This window comes from Psammomys obesus, unplaced genomic scaffold (assembly GCF_907164565.1).
Source record: "Psammomys obesus unplaced genomic scaffold, mPsaObe1.curated_primary_1811, whole genome shotgun sequence".
Taxonomy (NCBI): domain Eukaryota; kingdom Metazoa; phylum Chordata; class Mammalia; order Rodentia; family Muridae; genus Psammomys; species Psammomys obesus.
This window is the reverse complement of record NW_026596166.1, coordinates 12,857,367-12,879,785: the sequence shown is the minus strand read 5'-3', so window position 1 is coordinate 12,879,785 and position 22,419 is coordinate 12,857,367. Positions and strand designations below refer to the sequence as shown.

The 22,419-nt window shown below is 38.3% G+C and overlaps 1 non-coding gene across 1 annotated transcript; it reads left to right on the top strand.

The window, feature by feature from the left end:
• Window positions 1-11,466: 11,466 nt before the first annotated feature.
• LOC129667839 (U2 spliceosomal RNA) lies at window positions 11,467-11,656 on the top strand. The gene has a single exon (XR_008718831.1). It is a non-coding gene; the product is annotated as a U2 spliceosomal RNA (small nuclear RNA).
• The last annotated feature ends 10,763 nt before the right edge of the window (window positions 11,657-22,419 follow it).

The following is a 22,419-nucleotide window of genomic DNA, read 5'->3' as shown; positions in this document are numbered from 1 at the left end:
TAAGTGAATATATACCATATTTGTCCCTCTGGCTCTAGGATATCTCACTCAGGGTGATTTTTTTTCTAGTTCTGTTAATTTGCCTAAAAATTTCATGATGTCAGTGTTTTAATGTTTTTTTTTATTTTTAAATAATTTTATATATTCACTTCTATCTCAACTGTAGCCCTCTCCCTCTTTACCCCCCTCCCTCATCTCCTCCCTGCCCCCTCCCGAGTCCACTGAGAGGGGGTGTCTTCTTCTCCTTTGTCTGGCCCTAGCTTAACAGGTATCTTCAGGATGGTTGCAGTTTCCTTATCTGTGGCCTAGCAAGGCTGTTCCTCCTTCAGGGGGAGAGGAAGCTCATGAGTTCATGTCAGAAATAATTCCGGTCCCCCTTACTAGGGAGCCCACTTGGATACTGAGCTACCATGGACTATGTCTGAGCAGGGGTTGTAGGTTATATCCATGCCATGGTCCTTGGTTGGATAAACAGTCTCATAGAATACCCCTGTGCTCAGATATATTTAGACCTTGTGGGGCTTCCTGTCCTTTCTAGGATATACTAATTTCCCCTTCCTTCATATGATTCCTTACACTCTGCTGAAGGCTTGGTTATGGGTCTCAGCATCTGCTTTGATACAAAGCTAGGTAGAGTCTTTCAGGTGCCTTCTGTGCTAGGCTACTGTCCTGTTACTTGTTTTCTCCTGTTTCCAATGTCCACCTGCTTTTTCTTTCTAGATGAGGATTAATCATCTTACCCTGGGACCTCTTTCTTGTTTATCTTCTTTAGGTGTACATATTTTAGCATGTTTATCCTATCTTATAGATCTATAAAAGTGAGTATATAGCATGTGTGTCTTTCTGATTTTAGGATACCTCACTCAGGATGATTTTTTTTCTAGATCCCACCATTTGCCTGCAAAATTCATGATTTCCTTGCTTTTAATTGCTGAGTAGTATTCCATTGTGTATAAGTACCACAATTTCTGTATCCATTCCTCTGTTGATGGACATCTGGGTTGTATGCAGCTTCTGTAAAGCAAAAGACAGTGTCATTAGAATAAAACGACAGCCTGCAGATTGGGAAAGGATCTTCACCAACCCAACATCTGACAGAGGGCTGATATCTGGAATATATAAAGAACTAAAGAAGTTAAAAGGCAATAATTCAAGTAACCCAATTTAAAAAATGGGGTATGGAGCTAAACAGAGAATTCTCTGTAGAAGACTATAAAACAGCAGAGAAACACATAAGGAGATGTTCAACATCCCTAGCCATCAGAGAGATGCAAATAAAAAACCACCCTGAGATTTAACCTTATAACCATCAGAATGGCTAAGATCAAAAACTCACGAAATAACGCATGCTGGAGAAGTTGTGGAAAAGGGGAACCCTCCTCCACTGCTGGTGAGAATGTCAACTGGTACAACCACTTTGGAAATCAGTCTGGTGCTTTCTCAGGCAATTAGGAATAGTGCTACCTCAAGATCCAGCTATACCACTCCTAGGCATATATCCAAAAGATGCTCAACTATACAACAAGGACATTTGCTCAACCATGTTTGTAGCAGCTTTATTCGTAATAGCCATGATGTCATTTTATAACTGCTCAGGAATACTATATTGTGTAAATATGCCACATTGTCTTTACACATTTGTTTATTGAGGGACATCCAGGTTGTTTTCAGTTTCTGGCTATAATGAATAGAGCAGCAATAAATATGGTTGAGCAAGTGTCTCTGTAGCTATAACATCATTTTGGTATATGCCCAATAATGGTATAGCTACCTGGATCTTGAGTTAGAACAATTCCCATCTTCCTGAAGAATTTCCGCATTATTTACCACAGTGGCTGTAGAAGTTTGCACTCTTATCAACAATGGATGAATGTTCCCCTTATCCCACAATCTTTCCACCATGAGCCCTGACAATTCTGTTGACCTTAACCATTTTTAAAGGTATAAGTTGAAATCTCACAGTAGGTTTGATTTGCATTTCCAAGAGGGTTAAGGATACTCAACAAATCTTTCAGTAATTCTTAGCCAATAGATATTTCTCTGTTGAGAATTCTGTTTAGATCTGTACCCCATTTTTAATTGGATTATTTCGTTTCTTGGTATCTATTTTTTTGAGTGCTTTATATATTTGGAAATTAGCTTTTTATTGGATGTGCAATTGGTAAGAATCCTGTCTTACTCTGTAGGACACCAGTTTGTTTGAATGACAGTGTCTTTCACTTTCAGAAGCTTCTCAGTTTCATGAGGTTCCAAGTTCCAATTATTTAATATTGATCTTAGACTTGCATTAATGATGGTTTTTTTTTCTCAGAAAGTCTCATGTGACAATGATTATTTCCCACCTTTGCTTCTATCAGATTTAGTGTATCTGATTTTATACTGGGATCTTTAACACAGTTAGAATTGAGTTTTGTGCATTGTGATAACTACAGATCTATTTGTGTTCTCTCTTTTTTTTTTCTTTCTGTAAAAGCATCCAGTTTGACCTGTATCAATTGTTGAAGATGCTGTCTTTTATCAAGTGTGTGTTTCTGGCTTATTTATAAAATATCAGATGTCCACAATGTGTGGGTTTATGTCTGGGTCTTATTCATCATTGACTGGTATGTCTGTTTTTGTGCCATTATTATGTTGTTTATATTACTATCGCTTTTTAATACACCTTGAAATTAGGAATAACAAAACCTCCAGAAGTTCTTTTATTACTCACTATTGTTTTAGCTATCCTGAGTTATTCTTTGTGTGTGTTTCTATATGAGACTGAAAATTGTCTTTTCAAGATCTGTGAAGAATTGTATTGAGATTTTTATGGAGATTGTGTCATAAAAAGAAGAAGCCTCAGATCATCTTTAAGAGGCATATATGGAAAGGCCTGTACTCTCATAATTTGAGAGAGAAATTTCTTCTTCTTAAGTATTTTACACAAATATGTTTTCCTACAGTAGCACAAGAGAGTAAACAATGACATTCTCTGGAGGTACTTATTTTCATGATGTTCTGTACAACTGGTTTAGTCTTTATTTAAGTTTTCCATCTGCTGGGTATTATCTCTCAAATAGATATTGTGATGCTGAATAACAATTCCTAACTGGACATGGGATGGGATTCACCCAAGTACCAAGTCTCTAGGACTATCTGTGGGTGGAGGGGGAGGGTTAATTAGAGGGTTAATTGTTAATCTTGTTTAGTTCTGTAGGGTAGTAAGACCCACCTTAAGCAAGGATGAAATAAATGCTTTATCTCCTTTTGTATTACTGTTTATTTTTCTTTATGTGTTAATACATACCTGTACCTGGTTATTTAATATATTTAAGGATGATCTCTCTACGGGGTAAAGAGAACTTGCTAGGTAGATCAGACTGGCCTTAAATTCACAGAGATCAGTGTCCCCTGCCTCCTAAGTGGTGGATTAAAGGTATGACCAGACACTGCTGCACCTATTTAATTTTAGGCATACAATGATATTGTGAGAAAATATACCTTAATTAAAGATATTGATTTCTTGTTGTGGAATCTATTGATGATTTTATATTACAGATCACACTTTTAATGTGAAGACAATTAAGACCTTGTACATTATCCAAAACTATTCCTAAAACAGTCTGGTCTAATAAAAACCAAAATTTCCTATAATTTTTGTCATTGGTATGTTTAAATACTTAAAATAGCAATAATTGTCTAGGCATGGCTCACTTTAAATAATGTACAATACATATAGTATAACAAAAGGTTCAAATAAGTAAACTGTTAAATTCATCAAACAGAATTCTTCATGTCATTTCCAATTTTTGACCCCAACCTCTGCAGGCATTGATTGCTATGCAGAAGCGATGAGAATCAGTGAACATCGTGAGAAAGAAACAGGCTGTTAAAAGCTTAGCTCCTTTAAAGACCTTGATAATTTGTGTCTCTGTGCGGCAAAATGTAAAAGTATTTGCCAAGGAGTTATGAGTTTATAATTTTTGCTTTCGTTGAAAATGTACAATAGGAAGGATAGTAATTTTATATAGCAGGGTTTGTCAGATTTTAATGTGAGTATAAAGCAGATATGGAGGTGGCTTTGAAGTTAAACATTTCTGATATTACAACAAAAGATTACCATGATATTGATCTGTGTGCTATGTTTAGAAACAAGCTTGTGCATTGTTTGTTTTTAAATTTAGCCAACCTACTAGGTAATCTAACACATTAGAAGAGCAGAGAAACCAAAGTAGCATAGGCAACTTAGATTCTCTCTTCTGTTTCTTGATTTCTAGCCTTTGGTAAACTACATACAAATGATGCTATGATATGGAACAGAGATATGGATTCCACATGCCAGTATGAACAATGTGTTTGAATTCAGTCTGACTGCTATACACATTCACAATTAAAGGTACTGCTGTGCATTCAACATCTTATTTCATGACATTTGATTCATTCAAAGACTGAGGAACATGGTACATTGTATGTATGTGCATGTTTATGCACACCAAATGAACATATTACAAAATTTATTGAATGTGGGATTATTACTGTTTTCCAATTAGGATTAATATCCTTCATTGAGGACAAATTATAATTGCTCTTTGAAGAAATTAAAATTTACCTTTAGGTGCTTATACAAATCCTTGCCAAAAGTTCTTCAAAAAAAAAGTTGATATTTTTTTAAGCAAGTTATTACAATGTGAAATTATTTAAATGTTTTTTTGCTGTTTGTTTTTCGAGACAGGGTTTCCCTGTGTAGCCTTGACTGTCTTCAACTTGCTTTGTAGAGCAGGTTGGTCTCGAACTCACAGAGATCCATCTGCCTCTGCATCCCTGAGTGCTGAAATCACAGGCTTTGTGGCATTATGTCCGTCTATTTAAATGTTATTTAAAATATTATGGCAGCCAGTTCTGAAGATACCTGACAAGCTAAGGTCAGATGGAAAGTGAGGAGGACTTCCCTTAGCAGTGGACTTGGAAAGGGGCACAGAGGAGATGAAGGAGGAGGGGTGGGGTTGGAGAGAATGAGCGAGCGAGGGGCCTATGGCTGGGATACAAAGTAAATAACCTGTGATTAATATGAAAAATAAAAATTAATAAAAAAGTTTTTCTTCATCTAAAAAATAAATAAAAATTTGTAATAAAAATAAAATATTATTCTAGAAATTGGCTATCTCACTTTAAAAATTAAAAGGAATTCTGTGCAGGGGTTCTAGGTTATCTCCAGGAATAGTCCTTGGTTGGAGTATGAGTTTCTGGGAAGTTCCCTGTGTTCAAATTTTCTTGTTCTGTTGCTCTCCTTGTGGAGCCCATGGCAGTTCAGTGTCCAAGTGGGTTACATAGTAATGGGAAGAGGGACTGCCTCTGACATAATCTGATTGGCCTGCTCTTTGATCACCTCCCCCTGAGGGGGGAGCACCATTACCAGGCCACAGAAGATGACAATGCAGCCACTCCTGATGAGAACTGATAGTCTAAGATCAGAAAGAAGGAGAGGAGGATCTCCCCTACCAGTGGACTTGGGGAGGGGCATGCGTGAAGAAAGGGGAGGAAGGGTGGGATTGGTAGGGGAGAAGGGAGGGGCTTATGGGGGGTACAAAATGAATAAAGTGTAATTAATAATAATAATAAAATATTAGAAAAAAAGTAAAAGGAAAAAATTTAAGAACATTTTTTTAAATGTTTACATGAGAAAACTCATAAATTTTTTTCACTTCAACTTAGTGTCGTGAGACAATAAGATTATCAACTTCAGGACTCGGGGAGTTGACTGGAGTTCACGTGTAGTTCCCATTTGGAGCACCTCCTTGAGGTACAAAGTAACCGGGATGGGATTTTCTGTGTTTTTTCCCTTCTCAGTGCTGAGGTTGTGTCTGGTTTGAACCTGTGCCAGTCTTTCTCATGCTGCCTCTCAGTCTCTGGGGTCATAGGTGTATCACTCCAGTTGTACCACAAAGACACTGTTCCCGCAGAGTCATCTTCTCCTGAGAGAGGTCATTGTCGGAGTTAGTGAGGTAATGAGGAGAAAGCTTTATAGGGATCTAGGATGTGGGAGAAGAGCAAGAAAGCAAGGAAGGAAAAGACTTACAGAGAAACTGAAGAGTAACAGCATAGATTGATTCAAAATGTATGATGCTTAACAAATAACCACAGCATTCACAGGAAAGATGGAGGCTGTGAAAGGGACATGAAAGCAATGATTCTATCCAAAAGCCAGGAGGCAGTGACCAGTATTTCTTAAGACTTTATTTTCACTTTTCATTAAAAGTGGGAGAGATCTACTAAAATATAAAAGAAATCCTGTTTTTTAAATTTCTTTTTAATTTTTTAAATTTATTTTTTTATATTTATTACAATTTATTCACTTCGAATCCCAGCTTTAGCCCATTCTCTTGCTCCTCCCAATCCAATCATCCCTCCATCCATTACCTCCCCGTGATGAGGGAGCAGCCTTACCAGGCCACAGAGGAAGACAATGCAGCCAGTCCTGAAGAGATCTGATACGCAAGAGTCAGAGGGAAGGGGAGAAGGACTTCCCCTATCAGTTTATTTACTTATTTATTTATTAAACAAACAGACAAACAAACAAACAAAATCCTGAACAATTATTGGCCCTCTTGAGGTACCCTCCAAATACTGGACTCACCCTTTTTCTACCAGATATACAAAGGTCTCTGAGACCTTTAGAGTTCTGTGCCTAAAACCTTGGCAGAACAGAAAATGGTAAGAGCAGGTTTCAGTCAATTACAGATTTCTTCTCTTCCTATTTTCTCCGCTTGTTCTGAAGTAACACAAAGGCAAGATAGAATCAACTTAGGAGAGAAATGTCTTGATTCTGTCATTCACTGATGTGTAGCTGTCGGTAAGTAACCTGTATTATTTGTACTGTAGTTTCATTACCTGTGATGGACAATGTGGTTGAAGACATATGTTGCTTCTTAAACAACATAGTTCTTGCCACTTACATGTCTTCATTTCAGTGCTACCTGAGTTACCTTGAAAATATAAACACATGTACGTCTAGTGAATGCATCTATACTATGAAAACCATAAAGCAGGAATTTAAAATGAGGCCACACATCTTTCCTGACTCCTGTCAACCATCTTTTCAAATAATAAAGAGGAATAGTTGAATCTTCTTCTATGTGTAGTCTTCTTATCTGTAAGCAAAATTTCAAATTAATTTAATTCAACCTATGTCAGATTAAGACCTTTAAGTTACCTGAAATACATATTTTCTGGAGATCATGTTAAGCAAATAGTAGATGATTATTAACTATTACCAAAGTTGCATACAAAGTAAACGTAGACATTTTAATTATGATAGTCATTTAAACTCTTTAATAATCCTGCTACACCACTTAGTAAAAGCAACTCATATAATAAGCATGAAGATGATGACAATAAAAATCTCAAAACAAAACCAAAGGAAAACCCTGAGAAGAATGCAGGGCCAGTAAGAATTTCTTTTGTAATAAATAGTAATTGACAAGGTAGATAGAAAAATCCAGACCAGTGAATGAATCCAGAAGAAAATTCTGTCCCTTTTGGCAGGAAGTATAAGCAGGTAAGCTTCAGGATGGTAGGCATATCACACAGTAAATATATCTTATTTCCTACAAGAAATTAAGGATTTCTATTGTGAGTGGCAGAAACGTGAGGGAGATGTGGCCACATGACAAGTGAGAATGAGGCCCTGGAAGATAAACATGATGAGGAGTAGTGACAGGAGTAGGGCATCTCTGAAGGTCTCAAGGTGGGAACAAGGAAGTAGATGAGTGGGCTTGTTTAAGACGCTTTCAAAATAAATTTAATTTGGTAAAAAGCATATAAAGTTTCATCCTGGGATACTTTTCATGAAGGATAATTTTCTGTGAACTATTTATACATAGAGTACTGTTATGTAATTCTCTCTGAGAGATACTTTAATAAGGTTATAACAACACGACACAAATCAAGAGATGGTGTCAGGTGTTCTGTATGCAGTAATTTTTTTTTTATCATGGTCTGTTTTCAGGTTTATAGCTAAATCATTTAAAATCTTAAACTTTTAAAAAATATTTATTTATTTCTTTAACTATTTATTTATTTATTTTGCATGCAATGTGTGTACTTGTGTACATGTGCAATGGCCAATATGTAGATGTAAGTGGATACTCAAGAAAGCTGCTTTTCTTCTTTCACTAAGTACGTCTATATTGAAATAATTTCTAATAGGCTTACTAATGATTTTCTTTTAGGTATTTTGTATAAAGAAACCTATTGATTGTTCAATACTCTCAAGGTTGAACTGTGAGCATTTAGTAACATGACCACCTATTTAATGTCCTTTGTTTTCTTGTATTATTTTATACAAAAAAAAATGCTTAGAACATGACCTCTAATGCCAAAAGAATCTCATTTTGACTCTCACAAATAATAATGTTTTATGATTTTCTTTGAATCTTCTAAGAAGATTGAATATTCTTAGAAATTCATTAGGGAAAACTTCTGACCATGTTCTATCAATCCTGTGTAACTGACATTCTTTCTTTCTAGCACTACATCTTCAAAACTAAGACTATTGAAATTAAATGTTTGAGTGCATTTTTTTATGACCTGGTTTACAGACCTGGCTGCCTGCTTTACAAGACATACAGCTTAAATCCTTGACTTGAGAACAGTGAACAAGTACTCCAGCATGCCAAAGAGACCTTATGCCAATGTTCCGAAAATGTGTATAATACCTTGAAACTTATGCTTGATTTTCTAAATTCTCCAGTGAGATTCTCTCAGGGAACTGCCTTGATTTCTATGAGAACACCACTTTACGTAATCTTCAGTCTTTCTTCCTTTGTTTCTCTGTGTTTTCGTTCCTCTCTCTAACATCATTTCTTTCTTCCTTTTTTAAAAATTTTCTTCTTTGCTTCTGCCTCCTCTCTTTCTTTGTCCATTCTTTTGAAACTTAAAACTTTGCATGTAGCATGCACAGTGGTACTTGTTTTCACAGACAACACCACTAAGGAAACCAGGAATGTTAAGCACATTTTTTTAAGTTCTTTTTTTTTTTTTTTTTTTTTAAGAAAGAGATGTATAACTTCTCTTTCCACACAGAAGTCTGGGAATGGTTGTGGTTGATAATCTGCTAAGCTTTGTGCTATGGTTTAGCGATCTCTGCCTTCATTTGGTACCTGACAGTCAACAAGAACAATCTTAAGAATGCTTTCCCTTTTCTATGTCCTCTGTTAGTTACTTTTATAATTCTCTTATACTTTTGTAAAGTGGTTAGACTAGCCATGTAGGTAATACCATCAATACTGACCTCTATTATAGCCATAGTTTTCTCTTTAAAAGATAAAAAAGAGGAAGAAGAGGCACCAAAATTCTTCTTCTCACAGATAACACTAGGATAAGGTTAAACATGTAGGGTTGTTTCTTCAAAGGAAGAGACATATAGGCTGATTTCAGTTCAGAAGTCTGGGAATAGATGTGTTTAATAGCTTGGTCAGCTTTGGACTATTTGTATGTCTGAGACCACACTAGATCCTCACCCAGACCATTAAGATATCCCATGTGGTCAATCTATAGAACCCATCCATCTTCATGGAAGATGTAATATGTTCTTTGGATTGATACTCTGATGGCCATGGCATTTGTCGAGACCCCTAGAGTTGCTAATAATGTGTTTACCCCAAGGCCTGTTAGCATACATATGAAGGGTTCTCATGAAGAATACATCCTATATTTTCTGTACAATCAGCTTCTTTCATGTGTGGAAGCTTGAGTGCATTCATGCCTTTTTTTGGCTTATATTTATTCAGTTCATAGCTTATGACAAATACATTGTTCAGCAAAATTTGATATTGTCTAGTCATTGGCACAGCACTACAGGCACAAGAGGAAATGGGTTATGCTCCAAGTACCATGGCTAAATTAATGATGGGAGCATAGTCCAAGGTTGTTTAGGTTCTCATTATGATCATCTTTTCCTTGACTACTTTTCATCTAACCAACACACTGTGGTCTCAGGTTGTATTTTTATTTTCTAATGGCCCCGAGCTTATTTAAGACTTACTGGCCTTCAGTTATGTAACATAATTCTTATGTGTATACATTTTAAACCATATCCTGTTCTTCTTTTCACCCTGCTTTGTGGCAATTAAGAACAAATATTCTTTTCAGGACAATAATTAAATTAACATAAAACAATATTTAGTAAACTAATAAGTGACAATTTTTTTCTTTGTCCTTGGCTGAAGTGGAAAATAAAGAAAAATAGAGAAACACACAAAAAAGCTGGAGCCAGATCGGTTCTTTACACAAGATGGAGTGGTACCATCTATGCAATAATCCAGAACCTTAGAACATTTATTATGTAGCGCAAAGAGGGGAGAAGTTAGCTAATATCAGTAGGAATATCTGTCGTCTGAAGTTGTAGACATGGAGGAGTAGGAAGCTGCCATTGCAATATTTTGGTTCACGTTGACTGATGATTCACAAACATTGTAATTTGATGTAGAAGAAGGATTTGCCAATTATGAGCCCAACCAGTATGGAGAAAGCTTTCCCAACTTCCCATATATCTCAGGCATTGGTCATCAACATGGCCAAGTTCAAGTTTACCAATGCATTTTCACTAGGAACTTTATCTGTTCTTTGCATGTTCATGCAAGGCTTTCTCTGTTCCCCACAATTTGTATCATGTGAGTAGTATATGACTATAATTTGGTTCTGGTGGTCTCCTTGTGGCACTCCTCTCCCCTCCAGGTCTTACTATCTCCCCCTTCTTTCATAAGATTCCCTACACTCTGCCCAAAGTTTGGTTATGAGCCTCAGCATCTGCTTTGATACACTGGTGGGTAGAGACTTTCAGAAGCCCTCTGTGGTAGGCTCTTGTCCTGGGTCCTGTTTTCTCCTTCTTCAAATGTACACCCCATTTGCCTTTCTGAGTAAGGATTGTTCATCTTCCCTAGGGTCCCCCTTCTTGCTTAGCTTCTATAGGTGTACAGATTTTAGTATATTTGTCCTATATTATATGTTTAATATCCAATTATAAGTAAAGTATGGGCCCAGGGGTCTTTTCTGAGACTGATATTCCTACCAAAGGACTATTCATGGAGATAGTCTAGAATCCCTGCTCAGATGTAGCCCATGGCAGTTCAGTATCCAAGTGGCTACCCTGGTAAGGGGGACAGGGACTGTCTCTGACATGAAATCAGTGGCTGGCTCCTGGATTACCTCCCTGTGAGGGGGGAGCAGCTTTGCCAGTCCATAGAGGAAGGCAATGCAGCCAGGTCTCCTGATGAGACCTGATAAGCTGTGGTCAGATAGAAGGGGAGAAGGACCTCGCCTATCGGTGGACTTTTACAGGGGCATAGGAGGAGATGAGGAAGGGAGGGTAAGATTGAGAGTAAGGGAGGGAGGGGCTACAGCTGGGATACAAAGTGAAAAAACTGTAATTAAAATAAAAAATAAAAATTAAATAAGAATATAATTTGTAGAAAATTACACATAATAATGATCCATTTGGGAAATTTTGGGTACAATCAAGTGTAGTATCTTTTCTTTTCAGTTTAATATTTAGTGTGTCTTCTATCTGAAGACAGTATATTAAATAAAATTTTGGAGTTCTGAGGTGGTATGGGGCTTGCTTCTTCTATCCCATCCTTTGACCTGGTGTTGTAGTATCTGCATGATCACTGTATCAAAATATTTCCTATAATAAATAAAAGTAAAAAAATTAGTTAGATTCTGAAAAGCTTTGAATCATATTTTACAGTATATATCTATGAGATATGTGCAGTAGAAATATGGGCACATACATTTGTACGTAGAAACCAAAAGAAGACATAGTTGGCCATGCCTAACTACTTATGTGGTTGCCAGAAATTTGAACCAATATCCTCATGTTTCCACATCAAATGCTCTTACATAAGCCACCTCCCCAACCTTACATAAATCATATTCTAAAGAACTGTTAGTTAGCATCATTATATTCTTGGAACAAACAAGTTTATGTGACACCTAGAAAAACTTGAGTGACTGTAAAATAAGTTAAAAATTATGTTCTCTGTATTCATTTGCATCAATTTGCTTATATTGTTGGTTATATTGAAGTCCCAGCTGCACCAAAAATCAGCTTCTTAGGCAAGAACAACTCATGCTCAGTTTGCCAATTTACTATCACAACTTCATGCTTTACATTGTTTCTCTAAAGCTTACTTGCAAAGTCTTTAGGCTTTAATTTTTTATTCTTTATTAATTACACTATATTCACTTTGTACCCCCCCATAAGCTCCTCCTGCCTCCCCTCCAATCGATCCCAACCTCCCCCTTCTTCATGCATGCACCTCCCCAAGTCCACTGATAAGGAAGGTCTTCCTCTCCTTCCTTCTGACCTTAGTCTATCAGATATCATCAGAAGTGGCTGCATTGTCATCTTCTGTGGCCTGGTAAGACTGCTCCCCCTCAGGGGGAGGTGATCAAAGAGCAGGCCAATCAGATTCTGTCAGAGGCAGTCCCTCTTCCCATTACTATGTAACCCACTTGGACACTGAACTGCCATGGGCTATATCTGTGCAGGGGTTCTAGGTTATCTCCATGCCTGGTACAAGGTTGAAGTATGAGTCTCTGGGAAGTTCCCTGTGTTCAAACTTCTGGTTCTGTTGCTCTCCTTGTGGAGTTCCTGTCCTCTCCAGATCTGACTCTTTCCCACTTCTTACATAGATTCCATGCACTCTGCCCAACAGTTGTCCATAAGTCTCAACATCTTCTTTGATAGTCTGCAGGGCAGAGCCTTTCAGAAGCCCTCTGTGGCAGGTTTCTAGCTTGTTTCCTGTTTTCTTCTTCTGATGTCCTTCCTCTTTGCCTTTCGAAATGGGGATTGAGCATTTTAGTCAGGGTCCTTTCTCTTCATTAGTTTTTTTAGATGTACAGATTTTAGTAGGTTTATCCTATATTACATGTTTATATGAGTGAGTATATGAGTGTATGTCTTTCTACATCCGGAACAGCTAACTCAGGATGATCCTGTCCAGTTCATACCATTTACCTGAAAATTTCATGATTTCCTTATTTTTCATTTCTGAGTAATATTCCATTGTGTAGATTTACCTCAATTTCTGCATCCATTCTTCAGTTGAGGGCCATCTGGGCTGTTTCCAGCTTCTTGCTATTACAAATAAAGCTGTTATAAACATGGTTGAGCAAATGTCCTTTTTGTGTACTTGAGCCTCTTTTGGATATATGCCTAGGAGTGCTATGGTTGGATCTTGAGGAAGCACTATTCCTAGTTGTCTGAGAAAGCACCAGATTGATTTCCAGAGTGGTTGTATAAGTTTACATTCCCACCAGCAGTGGAGGAGGGTTCCCCTTTCTCCACAGCCTCTCAAGCATGTGTTGTCAATTGAGTTTTTCATCTTGGCCATTCTGTAAAGTGAAATCTCAGGGTTGTTTTGATTTAGATTTCCCTAATGGCTAATGACATTGAGCATTTCTTTAAGTGTTTCTCTGCCATTCGTTATTCCTCTATAGAGAATTCTCTGTTTATCTCTGATCCCATTTTTTAATTGGATTATTTGGTTTGCTGCATTTCAGCAATTATCACTATTTGCAGATGATATGATAGTATACATGAATGACCCCAAAAATTCTACCAGGGAACTCCTACAGCTGATTAACACCTTCAGCAAAGTGGCCAGATACTAAATTAACTTAAAAAAGTCAGTAGCCCTCCTGTATACAAAAGACAAAAGGGCTGAGAAAGAAATTAGGGAAACAATTCACAATATTGTGAAGGGAAAACCCTTCACAATAGCCACAAATGACATAAGTACCTTGGTGTAACCCTAACCAAGCAAGTCAAAGACTTGTATGAAAAAAATTTCAAGTCTCTGAAGAAAGAATTAATAGAAGATATGAGAAGATGGAAAGATCTCCCCTGCTCGTGGCTTGGCAGGATTAACATAGTAAAAATGGCCATCTTACCAAAAGCAATCTACAGATTCAATGCAATTCCCATCAAATTACCAACACAATTCTTTACAGACCTGGAAAGAAAAATAAGCTTTAATTTAATCCCCAGATTATTTTACCAAAGCATTAGTGCTTAATGTTTAAGTCTCACATATGTCTACTACTTGACTATATATTTAATACTTAGTAAAGACCAAAAACTTACTATAGACCAAAAGAATCTTCAGAAAGATTCATACAAAATTTACATTTCTGATATTTTATCAAATCCAGAGATTGTGTGTATGTGTGTGTGTGTGTGTGTGTGTGTGTGTGTGTGTGTGTGTATTGGAGGAACGCAAAGCATCACATGTTCAACAGTTCTGAGAAAGCAATGGCAGTCATACATGTTAACATAATCTGATTTTTACACATTTAAACAATGGAGCACATGTGACCCCACACTCTTCCTTCTCTGTTTTTTCAAAAAACTGTATAATTTTATTTCACTGTTTTTATTGAAAAAATTCAGACAATATATTTTGATTATGTTTTCCCTATCCCAATTCCTTCCGGATTCTCCCTACCTAACAAGCTTTATGTTATCTTTCTCTTTCTCTGCCTCTGTCTCTCTCTTTTTCTCAACACAACACACAAGGCAACAAAGAAACACAAGCACAAAACCAGAAATAAGAATACACAATCAAGCCCTGTGTGGTGGTGCATACCTGAAATCCTAGCACTCTGGGAGGCAGAGGCAGGTGGATCCCTGTGAGTTCAAGGTCAGCCTGGTCTTCAAAATGAGTCCAGGGTAATTAAGGCTACACTGAGAAACCCAGTCTAGAAAAACAGAAAAACAAAAAACAATCCAAAGAATAATAAGAAAAAAAAAAACCCAAACAAAAATGAGACAAAAGTGCCATTGAATTTGTTTTGTGTTTGCCAACCACTACTGGACGCTGGGAATGTCTTGATATGTGGTTAATATATCCATTGAGATTCCATTGAAGAAAATGCATGTTTTCTTTCCCAGTGCCTATCAATTGCAGATAGCCAAAATATCTGGGCACAGGGTCTTTTCTGAGACTGACATGCAACCAAGGACCATGTATGAATGTAACCTTGAACCTCTGCTCAGATGTAGCCTGTGGTAGCTCAGTAACCAATTGGTTTCCCATAGTGAGGGGAACAAGGACTATTTCTAACAGGAACTCAATGACTGGCTCTTTGGCCTCCCCACCCCCCAAGGGAGGAGCAGTCCTGTTAGGCCACAGAGGAGAGCTTTGCAGCCAGTCCTGAAGATACCTGATAAAACAGGATCAAATGAATGGGGAGGATGTCCCCCCTATTAGTGGACTTGGCAAGGGGCACGGTGGAGATGAGGGAGGGAGGGAGGGACTGGGAGGGAATGAGGGATCGGGACACGGCTGGGATACAGAGTTAATAAAATGTAACTGATAAGAAAAAATAAAAATAAAAAAATAAAATGTTAAAAAAAAGAATAAGATAGGAGTCTGTGTCTACTTTTCCTCTCGCTGCTGTGGCCTCATCTGGCTTGAACATGTACAGTCCTTATGCATGCTATCACAGTATCTGTTGGTTTATATGTACATCAGTTCCATTGTGTCTGAAAGTCACCTGTTTCCTTTGGTCCTTATAATCTTTCTATCCCATCTTCTGCATAGTTCTCTGAGCCTTGAGGGAAAGGTTTTGATAATGATATACCACTTAGGATTAAGTGCCTCAAAGTCTCCCACTCTGTGCATCTCCAGTGTGGTTTTCTGTTAAGTTCCCATCTACTACAGAAGAAGAAGCTGTTCTGATGAGGCCTAAGCAAGGCAGCTTAAAGAGATACTTACCATTTTTGGAAGTCTTCCATGACACCCATATAAGACACTTTCCTTCCTACTTACGCTGTCCCTCTAATCTGCCTTGTCTCCACAGTGCTCATCAGCACCTCAGCTGGAATCTAAAGGTAAGTGCGAGCATTCATTTGATCTGTTTTAATTACAGGTGCCTGCTTGGTACCCATGCCTGTCACTATTAATGTGGCCTAGAACTTGAGACTAGATAGGTCACAGGTCTAGGAAGAAAGAATATAATTCTGCTAAAGAACATAGCAATAAAATGACTCCTAATGACATATTGCTATATCCATAGGCCACACTCTTCCTCTTTAACCAAGGAATAGCTGAACTGAACTGCAGAAAAGTCTACAGTAGAGGGCATGAATCCAGGTGAACTCTTCAGCTTCATAAGTAAGCCAAGGCAAGAAATATCTGAGAAGCCGGGGGACACTTTGGTATAGAAAATTGACTGATTAAAGAAGAGGGGGGACTTGGGATCTTCACCACAGTTATTGTCACCCTACGGTGTAATTTGCTGGGTCTTGTTCTCATAAATTAAAAAAATTAAAAATAGACTTAGAAGGAGATTAGGCCAATTTTGTTTTTGGAGTTTGAGAGAGAAAACAGCAGGACAGGCAGACAGATTCTGCGTCTGCCAAGATGAAGGAGATGGGAAGTGTAGAAAAAAATGAAAGCTGTATTTTCTGAGTTAAAAGTCAACAAGACAGGTTTGCCAATGGATATCCTCCAGTCATCTCACAGAGCTGATGGGTTGTTCAGGGACATGGAAAATGCTCTGACTGAATAGGTAAGCAGGCATTGGCTTTCAGCTTGTCTGTGAAGAAGAAAAAGAAAGAGGAGAGAAGAGAAAGGTTTCATATATATATATATATATATATATATACATATATATATATATTAATACTGTGAAATCAGTGCAGCTTAACAGTGAGTCTCCAAGCAACTGAGTTTAGGCAAGAACATTGGGGTCTCTAGATATACATGTAATTAAAGGGATTTTCTTACTATGCTTTCATAAGTGCCATCTTTCTTTCCACTCAGTGGCTTTTGTTTGGTCTTCAGGATATACAACAGGAATACTCTTCCCCCTACCCCACACAGGTTTTCTTTGGCCTTGTTTAGGAAGCTCCTGCTGTGCTTCAAAGGCTGTTATCAGTTCCTTAGCAAGCTAGTTCTAAAGGGGTACTGACTATCCACCACGATATATTTGGTAGAGCATGGAAACATGATGACATTCAACCTGTTTGCCACGGGTCATGCCTTTTGTGCCACAGGAAGCAAACATAGATATTTATGTCCAAATGATCCCTGGAAATTTCTGGCTGCAAATGTCTCCTTTTACCCTACTTTTTCTTGGCTGACAGGCTCATCAAGTCTTTATGCTAATATTCCTCATGTTCATTGAAATATCTCTTTGGAATTCTGGAAAGAGGAATTAGTGAGCCTTCAAGGCATGTGGGGTTTTTTCCTACTACTCTGACCTAGACTTAACTATCTGTATTTAAACAAGCTGAAATGTAGTCCATAATAACTACACAGTATAGCGATGAATGAAGTAGATAAGGACAGAAACACTCATGTTCAGGTGTGCAAGTCCTGTTCTCCTTGTATGAATATGTTAGAATTAAGGTGTTTGAATAATTTTTTAATTTCTATGTCTTTGAAGTGAAACCCATTTACAAAGACAACTGCTGTATGACCTTATTTTTTTTTTAAAAAAAAAAAGACAGTGTTTTAATTACAAATTACATCGAAGATACATCTCTTTCTTAGGCTGCATGTTTGTGCGTGATGGAGGTCGTAGTTCACACACAGGCATATTTGAATATGTGTTTCCATGCACATGCAAGTGAAGGGTGGTGGATTTCAGGTGTCTTGTTCTTCTCTGCCTTTATCCTTTGAGATGGGGATCTAGCTGAATGCAGAAGTTGCTGTCTCTTTGCTAGCTAGCCTCAGTGATGCTCTTCTGCCAGCGCAGGGGCCACATGCTCTTGTAGTCACACCTGGATTACACAAGCATAGTGGCCCCTGAGTCCCAAATCCCCTTGCTTGAGCAGCAAGTACTCTTACCACAGAGCCATCTACCTGGATCTTTCTGATACTGGGAAAAATCAGTAATTTGAAGTATAAACTGTAACCTAGAATACGTTGTTAAAGAGGTGTAGGAAGTTTGCTTAAAATGGTAAAATATAAGGTCAGTTAATGTCAGTGAGTGCTAATGAAATATATATTGTGCCTTAAAAAGATTTAACAATGCTGAGAATATTTTTTTTATAAGAGAGATGTGCATTGCTTTAACTGCAGATTACATTCTAGGAGCAAACATCATTTTGTCAGCTGTGTGTGTGTGTGTGTGTGTGTGTGTGTGTGTGTGTGTATGTATGTAGGTATGTGCATAAGTATGGATGGTATATATTAATGTGTGTATGGCAGGGAATGCCTGTGATTGTTCATGGAGAGGTCAGAAGAGTACAACAGGTAACCTTCTGAATCACATTCCATTTCACATTTCTGAGACAAGGTCTCTCGTTGAACCTGAGCTTCTGGTTAACTGACGGGTAAGCTCATATTACCTTCCTGTCTGTTCCCCCAACACTGGGGCTATTGGTACACACACATGATCATCCCACCCCTCTTTTTTACAGAGGGGCTGAGCATTTAAATTCAGGTCCTCTGGATTTTAAAACAAGAATTTTACCCACAGAGTCACTAGTCAGGCCCATAAGTTATTTTAAGAGTTGTATCTGGGCACAGGGTCTTTTCTGAGACTGACACTCAACCAAGGACCATCTATGGATATAACCTAGAACTTCTGCTCGGATGTGGCCTGTGGTAGCTCAGTAACCAAGTAGTTTTCCAAAGTAAGGGGAACACGGACTATTTCTAATAGGATCTCAAGGGCAGGCTGTTTGACCCCCACCCCAGGGGAGGAGCAGTCTGTTAGGCCACAGAGGAGGACTTTGCAGCCAGCCCTGAAGATACCTGATAAAACAGGGTCAGATGAAAGGGGAGGAGGTCCTCCCCTATCAGGGGACTTGGAAAGGGGCAGGGAGGAGACCAGGGAGGGAGTGTGGGGTTGGGGAGGGAATGAGGGAGCGGGATACAGCTGGGACACAGAGTTAACAAAATGTAACTAAAAAGAAAAATAAAATAAAAATAAAAAAATTAAAAAAAAAAAAGAGTTGTATCTGGTCTCCTATTCATATGATTACAGCTCATGCCCCAGATCTAATGGTTTCCTGATGTTAAATGGAAGTATTGGTCATTATATAATAAAAAGTGCGTGTTTAAATAATAATTTTTTTTCTTTTATTTACTTATTTATTCTTTATTAATTACACTTTATTCACTTTGTATCCCCCCTGTGGTTCCCTCCCTCTTCCTGTCCCAATCCCTCCCTTCCTCCACCCTCTGCCTGCATGCCCCTCCCCAAGTTCACTGATAAAGGAGGTCTTCTTTTCCTTCCTTCTGATCCTAGTGAATTAGGTCTCATCAGGAGTGGCTACATTGTCTTCTTCTGTGGCCTGGTAATGCTGCTTCCTCTTCAGGGGGAGGTAATTAAAGAGCAGGCCAATCAGTTCATGTCAGAGACAGTCCCTGTTCCTATTACAATGGAACCCACTTGGATACGGAAATGCCATGGGCTACATCTGTGCAGGAGTCTTTGGTTAGGCTCTGCCCTGCAGACTATCAATGCAGATTCTGAGACTTATGGGCAACCTTTGGGCAGAGTGCAGGGAATCTTAGGAAGGAAGTGGGAAACAGTAAGATCTGGAGAGGACAAGAACTCCACAAGAAGAACAACAGAACCAAAATATCTGTGCAGAGGGGTCTTTCTTGAGACTGATACTCCAACCAAGAGCAATGAATAAATTACACTAAGAGAGTACTTTCATCCTTCTGAAAGTCACAGCACAGGACTTTTCTTTTAGGAAAATGTGATTTAATTTTTATAACTGTTACCTCAAGGAATGGACAGGGACCTACACATTAAACGTAATGTGCTTATCATTTGTCCCATCAAAGCAAGTGATACTGTATTATTTTTTCTTCTTTAAAAAGTTTATTTCAGAAAATGTGTGTCTGCTGAACATTAATTATTATAAATTTGGATACATAAGTCGCCATTTTTTTTTAATCGTGTAAAGATTCCATGGGGATTTTTTTTTTTTCAATTACCAAATGAGAGTTAAAGGCCACTGTCTCGGAATGTGCTCAGCCACACCGCATGTGCACATCCCAGCGGCGCCTCATGACGGAAAATTAATAGACCGTCTTAATGACCCTCAGATTTTCCCTGTTGCTCAAGCAGCTGACGCAGTCCCCAACAGCTATAATTAAACAGAGCAATCTGTCAGGGAAGATAGCTGTTCTTGTTAATTTGGTGAACCACCATACTGGTTTTTCCGATTATGCGTCGTGGCTGACAGTCTTGCGAGTTTTTCACCAGAGCCCTCTGCCAAGCAGCCGAGCTCCAGGCGAGCAGCTTGTGGAACGAAGCTGAGGATGCTTGGAAAACTGTGGTCTTGCCTCTCTATTTTTAGTTTTGAAACTTGCTTTCATGGAGTAAATGAAATGCAGCTATGCTATTGCGCTTGTAAAACTATGAAATAAAGAGAAGCCCAAGCTTTCTACCAGTGTGTTCCTGCCATCTACAACGGAAGCTCTCAATGCATCAGTTGAGACTCCTTCTTTAGAGCACTGGGGATGGATGCTGCAAGCAGGACGCTTCCTTGAGACCTGTTATCAGAAAAGCCAAACTCTTTCAGGTGCTCTCTTCATTCTTTCCATAAAAGATCAATTCTTCTACCTAAAGTTCTTGCTCAGGCAGACTTTCTACGACTGAAACCAGTTTATGTGCATACAGAAGCAATTCAAACCAGAAATACATCATGCATGGTTGTCGAAAGTAACAAAGCACTTTAAACAGCATAATTACTATGTAATATTTGTGTATTGTTTTAGGTAGATGAAGACTGCCTGCAAATGTAAGATCCCTAAGATCATTTCTAAGAACTTACAAATTTATTCTAAATATGAATAAATTTTCCACTTTGGACCTAGAGTTTTATGGAAACTATCATTTTTTTTTAAATTTTATCTTTTTCACAATTTATTCATTATATATTCAGATTGAAGTCCCCTCCCTCAGTTCCTCCCAGTCCCACCTTCTCTCCCTCCTCCCCCAACCATCTGAAAGGAGAGTTCTCCGTCTTTGCCATCTGCTCACAGCTTATCAAGTCTCATCACATCACCACTGCTTGGATCCTCTTCCTCTGTGGTCTGGAAAGGCCTCATGGTCAGGGGCAAGTGATCAAAGAGCAGGAAACCAAGTTCATGACAGAAGCAGCCCCTGCTCACCTTACTCAGAAACCCCCAAAGAGACTGAGCTGCCAATCGACCACATCTGAGCAGGGGCTCTGTGCATGCTCCTGGTTGGTGCATCAGTCTCTGCAGGACACCTTGGGCTCAGATTTTTTAGCTTTGTTGGTCTCCTTGGGGAGCTACTGTTCCCTCCATGTCAATCTCCCCGCCCCCTTCTTCCATAAGACTCTGCTTTCTGCCCAAAATTTGGCTGAGTCTAGCATCTGATTTGCTCCCTTGTTGGGTGGAGACTTTTAGAGGACCCTCTATAGTAGGCTCGCCATCCTGTTTCCTCTCTTCCACTGCTTCTGGTATCTATCCTGTTTGCCATTCTGAATGAGATTTAAGTATCCTCCCTAGGGTTCTCCTCAGTGTTTAGCTTCTTTAGGTCTGTAGATTTTAGTATGGCTAATATCCACTTACACGTGAGTGCATACCATGACTGTCTTTCTATTTCTGGGTTACTTCACTCAGGATGATCTTTTCTAGTTCTATCCATTTGCCTGCAAATTTCATGATTTCCTTATTTTTAATAGATGAGTAGTATTCCATTGTGTAAATGTGTCACAATTTCTGCTTAAAGAAATGCTCAATATCCTTAGTCGTCAGGGAAATGCAAATCAAAACAACTCAGATTCCTTCTTACACTGATCAGAATGGCTAAGATAAAAAAACTCAAGTGACAACACAAGCTGTTGAGGATGTGGAGAAAAGGAAACCCTCCTCCATTGCTAGTGGGAATATAAACTTGTTCAACCACTTTGGAAATCAATCTGACACTTTCTCAAAAAATCGGGAATAGCACAATGTCTAGATCCAGCTATACCACTCCTGGGTATATACCCAAAGGATGCCCCACCATACAACAAGGATATTTGCTCAACTATGTTCATAGCAGCTTTATTTGTACTAGCTATAATTTGGAAACAATTTACATGTCCTTCAATGAAGGCATCTCTATCTTTCAGAATAAGGTATATACTAACAAAATAAGAATTGAAAAACCCACCTCTTTCTGAACATACATGCTTTTAAATCCACAATTATTCTAAATGAATAACATGGGTTAATTGTTGATTTCCACCTTTCCTATTTGTCCCTTTTCTTTGATATTTAAACTCTTAGGTGATTGGGAGTGTTGCATCATCTTCTTTATCTACAGCTACCATAGTTGGTGATCAATCTTGCTAGCTACAAGGTAATTATAAGAAAAAAAAAATTTTTTTTCTTGCTGTGAAAAATCAGAATTGTCAGCATTTTCTAGTTTAGAGACACTTCTGATTACAAA